This window comes from Halyomorpha halys, unplaced genomic scaffold, assembly GCF_000696795.3.
Source record: "Halyomorpha halys isolate HHAL.00 unplaced genomic scaffold, Hhal_1.1 Scaffold1448.1, whole genome shotgun sequence".
Taxonomy (NCBI): domain Eukaryota; kingdom Metazoa; phylum Arthropoda; class Insecta; order Hemiptera; family Pentatomidae; genus Halyomorpha; species Halyomorpha halys.
Window position 1 is genome coordinate 189,166 of NW_027114477.1, and position 8,472 is coordinate 197,637.

An 8,472-nucleotide genomic window follows, 5' to 3' on the forward strand; every position below is an offset into this window, starting at 1 on the left:
ATCCAAGCTTGAGATTACTTCTTACTGTAATAACTGACTAAAAACATTTGTTTCATCTACAAACTTTGTATCATAAAGCAGCATAGTCAATTTAAAAACTATAACCATAAAGCAGATCACAATTTGCCTTATCATTTACAAATAGCACAGAAGTATCGTAATGTTATGATGATATCATTGAAGTAATAATTAAAATTTGAGATTTTGAAATGTTTACTCTTGGGAATTACACTTATATTTACATTTTACAGAAGAATTAATTGTAATTTTTGGTTAAATTTAAATTAATTATTTTAAATAGAAAGCAGGTTCCAATATATAAAAATCAAGGTTGAAATAATTAGTGATCATAAAAGAATGTGGAAGTGATTAGTGGTTTTAACTAAAGTAGAACCCCGTTTAACCATTAGGATTAACCGGCAGTAAAAAGAAAACAGTGCCAAGAAAACACTTTAATATGCCAGATATATTTGGCAAACAGAACAAAATAATTAGCTTTGAGAATACTGCCATACACTTTAAGATTCATAATAGACTTTAATTAAATTGTATATTTAAATATTCTATTTGAGCTTTTGCGGTGAAATAATTCATGAAAGTTTTGACAAATAAATTAAATAGAAGCTGTTTGGTCTCTTTGATTTTTATTTATGCAGGTTAAAAAGAGTTAGTTAGGGGTCTTCTAACCATAGTCCTAAACTCCTTGAGACAGCCCAAGCACTACTTGCAAAAACTTCTAATAAATCAATGTAGGTTCATTTTGACTGAGAAAAACTGTCTCAAGTGATAAAAGGGCAAAGTAAACAAAAAATACCTTATTAGAATTATGGCAAAGAATGATCCTGAACTATAAGAAAACGAAAAGGAGGATTTGTGAGAATATGCAACCTTTAATGACGGTACGTCCAATGAAGTTCTTAAAAAAGTCAATTAAAAATATTTAAAGTTAATAATTGAAAGTCCACATAAAGCTTTCTGGAGTTTAAAAATAAGATGCAAAAGCAAAATAAAATAAATAAATGACCTACCATAAAGAAAAAATATAAGGAATTAAAATACTTATAGCTACTTCAAAAAAGGTCAAAAATCGATTCTATAAAGTGACACTTTCGATCGGTCGATTTATTTGGAAAAGTTGCTGTCATATCCCAGGTATATATCCGCCTCAAATAAATAATTTCGGTTCCTTACGACATTTCGTTTTTGAACTAGTCTCTTCACAGACACACAAACCATTTTGAGGGACATGGTTATTTTGACTCAGGGGACCCCAAAACTTATATTTCCGTCGAAATCTCGAATACGAAATTTTAAACGATCGCAATACTTTAATTATTATATATTCTATGTGAAGGTAATTGAAAGTAAAAATGAAATTAAAATCACCTTACTATATTCAAAAGGTATAATAAGGTTAAATATATATAATATTATATATTATATATATTAGTATATAAGGTTAAAAAACCTTAACATGTAGCGTGTATTAACCTTCTTGCAATCTGTTGAGATGAAAACTACTATGAAACAAAAATTTTATGAAATACGTCAAATACAAAATCAAATTTAACAAACATGATTTTGGTATGTTAAATTAATATTTAAGGCTTTTCTTCTACTTAACAATCAATCTAATCCTTCGTAAAATCCTTAATGCTCCTTATTTTGTCACAAATCAAGTCATCCATCAGGACCTCAATATTCCATATGTTGCCGATTTGGCCAGAACCAAATACCGTCCCTTCCATAGTAAACTTCTCAACCACCCAAATCCACTTGTTTCTAACCTGGCTTCTCCTTCATTACCTAATAATCCTCCTAGGCGTCCGAAAAGAAGATGACCTCGAGATCTTCTCCTCTAGAAATGTTATTGGAGTTCTATCAGTGGGTAGATTCTCCACATGTTTTTATCATGCCACTATGTCACCTACAGCAAATTTACTTGTTGTATATATGTGTATTACAGTTGTAAATATCAATAAATAAATTATTAAAAAAAAAACAAAAAAAAAAACAATCAATCTTCTGCCTACCCGACGAAATAAATACAAATTTTAGTCTCTAAAAGGTTCTTTTAGAAAAACTTACAGCTGAAACCTAAAATATTTAAATCCGAATCCTAATCGATATAAATTGGAATTATCTCTATAATTTTCGATGTGGCATTTGTCCCACTGCTTGGGACATTACATAATAGCGGGAGAGCAACAACTGACCTGATTTTACCTCCTGTTGTCGCACGGAACAATACCGGTTTTCATAGTCACATAACTTACTCTCAACATCCTGTAGTATAGTTTATTTATATTATATAGAAATTAATTAAATACACTTTAAAATTCAGTTTTGAATTTTATAGAAAAATTATTCATCCGGAAACTTCTATTTAAACTAAAACTCTACAATATCAGCTAAAATAATCATATTTCCAATTAAGCTTGTATCCTTTTGTATTCATCAGAATTTCCTTTTTTATATATTAAGCAACAGGCTACTATGCTTTATCTCGATTTTGTTTAGTCATTAAAAATGTTATGGCTTGGAAACGATTTAAACGAAAAAAAATTAAAATACAAAATACTCCAAGGCTAAAGAATTAATGTTAATTTTTGATTGAATAAATATTTAAAAAATTGACGTTCGTCAGACTTAATCTCAACATTTAAAGGATCTGTTATTTATTATATAACCCTAAAATTATATTACCTTAAGTATTGATATAGAAAAAAATATTTCATTAAAAAAATTATTTAAGTTTCCCGTTATCTATACCAAAATATTCGAGTTTCCCAAAAATAAAATTTAGGTGTGCTCAAACTTTTGACCAACAGAATACTTCTTAAATTAACAAGTAAAATGTATTCGTTTTATGAATACTTAATCCAGACTTCAAAATAAGTTTATGGAGTTTGTGGAAATTTATTCACCCGGAAGTATCAAACTAAAATTCTCAAATCAATTTCAAAAATATTATTCCGTCTTAACGAACCGGGTTCAGTTCCTTACTTGGATATTAAATTTTCTTTTGAAATAAAGTTAGAATGTTTTATCAGTGTGAGAGCCGTGGTTTCATATAGGCTTTCTAGACTCACTCAAAGCTAACAAAATTGAGCAGGCCACAAAATTAGTAGATAAATTGTGGTATTTAAAATTGCCATTTTGATCAGAAGGATTGCTCAAGGAGGTGTGCTGAAGAATCAGACATATAACAGTTCCTACTTCCGAGACTGTTTATATGTCCTACTGCGAGAATCATAGGTATTTTTTATATCAGAAATAATCGATTTAAATTAATTATTTAATTTTTCTTAGTAAATTGTTATTTTACTTTATTCAATAAGTTTAATAAAATGTACAAAAGATTAACTTTTAATATCATTAAAATTATTATATTATTAAATGTTTATACTAATAATTTTTATCAATAACATTTTTTTAAGGATTAATTAATTTATTAACTAATCAAAATATCATAATTGACATTATATAATAATATTTCTCTTATGTTTCAGAATCATATCGATGTAATACTTCACTAAATATATTTCCACTAAACTTAGAAATAATACAATGTAAGCCATCCATATTAAGTAACATAATAAAGTATTAAATCTTGTTTATTTATAAAAACTGTTAGAGTATGATAAAGCATAGATATATTTTGAGATTTAAAACATATCTTTGTTTTATTTTACCCTTCATATCACAACGAAGAAAAAACACCCGCCAATATGTATGCCTGTATTGCACTGTTGTTATGGGTTTTATTCCCATATTTTCTTTTCTGAAAACTGTTTTTACTAATAATTATCATTTTTTATATTTCTATTTGTTACGTAATTACCTGTATTTCAAGTTCTATAACTTATGAAATAGTTTTTGAAATATACCTGTATCCAAAAAATATTTTCACCTGCGTATGAAAATGTATACGTATCTGATGAAATTTATACTAAATCCATTTTATATTACTCCAAACATTCATACAAATTTAGGTATCGAACCTAATCGAACGAGCCATTTTCGAATATACAGGTATCCCGAGGAAAATTCATTTACGCATGAGCAAAAGTAGAAGATGAAGAATCTTATAATAATCGATATGGAACCAACTAATTTTACGATCGATTATACCCCAACACAAATTTGATTATAGACCTGCAGACAGATACGGAACCAAATTTTTTTCTTGGTGCCTAAAACGTGTATAACATATTTTCGATTCTGATAATATTTTTTTTTTTCATTTGTTGCATGAATTCATATATTCTTTTTCTTTGGTAGTGAGGAAGTAAAACTATCATTAATAAATATTAATTAGCTGAGAAATTATTAAGAATATACGTAATTTAAATAATTTCATAATTTACAGAATTTATTATTATTTTCTTTCATATCGTCAGTAATGTAATGTAAAGAGGAAAATCTGACAATTTTCAAAACATTAAATATATTTTATATTCCATCACCTTTGGAAAATTGTTTTTGGATGAAAAACCTCCAATACGTAGTATTTAAACTATTTATCTTTATCAAATATAATAACTAAATTATCATATATATTTAGTAGTAGTTGACCAACAAATAAAATTATCAAAATTCATATTATATGATATAATTAATAAATAATGAAGATATCTGAATAAATAGTTAAAAATGTGATGGTTAGAACGTTATTTTTCTCTTCGGAAAGGTAGTGGGTAGTTCATCTTTTTATAGATAATAAAAAAAGAATTAAAAGATATTTTGACTATATAAATTATAAATGAAGAATATAATCAGTCAATAAAATAATTATATGCATATTTTAAAAATATTTTCTTTTTTATAGGTGTAGATACAATGAATTTGAAGATTTGTCATTTGTTTCTAAATTTGAGTTTTATTCTTATACAGACATAATATGTACCCGCAAAATACAATATTTTGAATAATATATATGTAAAATATTAGAATCTGTGATAAGCCTGGATTTGGCTGTAAGTATGTATGTACAAATATAGACTTTCTTCTGTAAATATTGTATTTGCTTAGCAAATTAAATTTGGAGGTAGAAAAAAAATTATAAGATTATTGTAAAGTATCAAATTAATAACAATTAAAATATCAAACATCTTAATCAGGATAATACGGGAAATTTTAAATATAGATTTTTGGAAATATTAGATAATAGCTATAACGTTTATTTAGTAGCTTATATTTATATTAATTATAAAAAAATATGTGGGTTTTTTAAAATGATAAGTATATAGATAATTGTTCATAAGACAGTTGGAAGTTCATTTGATAATATATTGTTTAATTGAAAAATTAAGATAAATTACAATTATTATTTATTATTTTTTTATTTAATTTATTCTCCTACAAATATGAATTTGCAACTGTCAAATCAGGTATTAAAAGTTAAGAACTATTTAATACTACCTTTTCATATACTGATCATTATCAAAATTTATTAAATAAATATCTATGAATTATATGTTATTCGTTAATATTTTATTTTTTACTTTTTTATATAGTTATGAATAGTTTTTAATTATATGATATGAATCGGATGCTGTAGAGATCATCCTAGCCGAGCTTATCAGTTGGGAATATCAGGGCTCTATTGTACTCTAGCAATAATTTATGCATGAAATAATTTAAGAATATAAGTATATACAGTGTTTAATAAATATCTACACAAATTTACCGGTAATTGAAATCAACATATTATTTTATCCTGACATTTTGATAGTTTAGGATAAGGGCATAAAAAAAAAATATAAATTAATAAAAAGTAAACTATTACATAAATAGAGAATTTTTAAAATTTTCATATTAACTTTTGATTTACTCAGTATATTTTTGTTTCAATAATATAAAGTATATAATACATATGTTTTAATATATAACTTATTAATATATACCTGTCAAATACATTATTAAAATATAAAATAAATTGCTAATACCTGTAATAAGTAAATATATAACTAAATAAATTAATATTCTAAAATATTAATCTAGTAATGAATAAATAAATTACAATATTTATAAAACAGCAAATCATTAAATAATTATGTTTCCGTACAATAGAATTATGATTATCTTGGTTACCTGTAACACGTTACTTTATAAACAGATTATATTTCGAGTGACAGTTGTCTAATATTATAAGAACATTATATTTGGCCACTCATATTACCTTTACATATATAAACAGGTAACTAATTGACAAATAAAACATATTATATCGCCCGATGCGGTTTAAATTATAGATACTCTTAATTGTTCCTTGTCAACATTACCAAACTATCAAACTATACTGTAGCCAGCCTCATTAACCGTTACTGTTACTGCTAGTGATAGTAAGCTAGTGACATTAGTAGTAGATGTATACAATACTTGCCTGTAAGGACGAATAGGATGAGAGGAGTCGTGTCGGCAGAAGGCTGCTCGGGCTACTGGAGTCCGGGGCCCGGGACACCCGCGCCTGCGCCTTCGTCTTCAGCCCCAACACCTAACTCACCTCCGATTTTGCAACTCTTTTCGTTTCGCTTTCGAAAAATAACAAATATTGTCGACTCAAAATAATATATTCAGTTTATTACTTCCTAAACTGTCTAAGGTATGGCAATAATTATATAAACTCTATTGTGACTACACTTTCCTTACTGCATTGAATGCAGAGTCCACAACATTTAGTTACTGTGTATTTCCAAATTTTGGTTCGATTAAGATGACTGTTGTGGTTGGTGGAGTAAGTCCAGCAAGTAAGGCATGTTGATCTTTCATGCTTAGATAAATATTTTTTTGTTCAAATTTAGCTTTGTAGGACACTTCAATTACCTTTCAAATGAGCAACTGGAATGTACCTAGAGATATAGTTTCAGAGTTAATATACTGTTTTTGTTTGGTACATAATGAGAATACTTTAAATAAGAATACTTACTATAAAATTTGCTTTTCATATATTTGTTTTATCAATAAATAATTTCGTCTACACAGGGGATCCAATAGACAAGTGTTTAGGGCCAAAAACGGACCACTAGTTCAAAATATTTTCGTTCCCAAACTGATATATTAGCATCCATCATCGAGCATTTTTTGAAAATCTTGTATAACTTAAAAGATTAAATTAGTTGAAAGAGTTTTGTCGTGTTAAGATGCCGTTTTTCAATTTCAGGTGCTTTTTAAATATTACTCGGTTAAACTATCTTAAAGTCTCCTCTTCCTGTTTTAAGCTAATATTTCAAAAGTGATTTAGGACCGTCGCTTCTCGGGGGTCTTAGCGGGGCGGGTCCGCATTTTGTTAACCTCCTTTATTATTAAATTCATACAATACATAAATACATAATGGAAATGATAAATATATTATACTAGTATGCATTTAACATTTCCATTATGTATTGTATGAATTTAATAATAAAGGAATTTACGAAAAAAAAAAAAATGTCGATGTACGACATGTCACAATGTCACAAGAGGAGATCATTACACAAAATAAAGGCAATCCTTCCCTTTATTTCTATTTTATCGTAATGTCGTACTATATTTTGGAATTTTCAAAAACCGTTTTTGTTAACATAATTTTCCGAAATCGAACATGAAAAACCATTAATTTTGTATATAAAATACAGTGCCATTCATAAGATTATGACATTTAACAACCACAGCCCTTCTTTAAACCGAATGGCAACCCACTGCTACCGACTACTACCGAATGGTAACCCCAGGTACAATGATATGAGGTCATTTAATAACTTTGGGTTATCATCAGAAGTACAGTTAGAAACATTATTTTATTTAATAGTAGAAAAGTAATAGAAATTTAAAAGAATTTCCTACACTTTTTATTAGTAAAATCATAAATTATTTTCTCGAAGTCTATTTCCTTAAGCATTGATAGAAACTTATTAGCTTCAATCAATCACTAATAAACTGCTCATTAATTCTAGAAGCAATTTTCTTCTTAGTTCTATCTTCATTTATTTTAATTAATCGACCACAGAAGTCATAGATCGCAGGACCCTTGGCGCATAGGGTAAAGATCACACTGCCTTCAAATGTCCTCCTAATATCTGACTAAGTTTAAAATATCACCTATTATATGTCAAATTAATTTAATATGATTTTAATTATAATTAAACGTTGCCTAATTAACCTTAAGATTTTTTTTGCAGTTATTAATAACTGTTTAATTGCATCCCAAACTCTCCTATCTCTTACCACAACCCTCAAAGAATGGTGTCGAAATTAGAGGATTAAAATAAATACCATCAAATCACCTTTACCCTTCGTCATAAGCCTGTGCCGAGTGCCCTACAGTATCCTTTATCAATGTTGCCCTTACTTCTGTCAAACAGATCCGCTATCTTGAACTACCTCTGGACAAACGACCAACCTGGAATCCTTACACAAGACATTATAGCACATACTAGACAAACGGTATAAACTTCTAATTCATTACAAAAGACTGATCTACATGACAAT

At 27.5% G+C, this 8,472-nt stretch overlaps 1 long non-coding RNA gene across 1 annotated transcript in view; it reads right to left on the bottom strand.

The window, feature by feature from the left end:
• LOC136796838 (uncharacterized) overlaps positions 1-6,461 on the bottom strand; it is a 184,255-nt gene extending 177,794 nt beyond the window's left edge. Inside the window, exon 1 of the long non-coding RNA XR_010844601.1 lies at positions 6,389-6,461. This is a non-coding gene — a long non-coding RNA (uncharacterized lncRNA). The remainder of the gene's footprint in view (positions 1-6,388) is intronic.
• Positions 6,462-8,472: the final 2,011 nt, after the last annotated feature.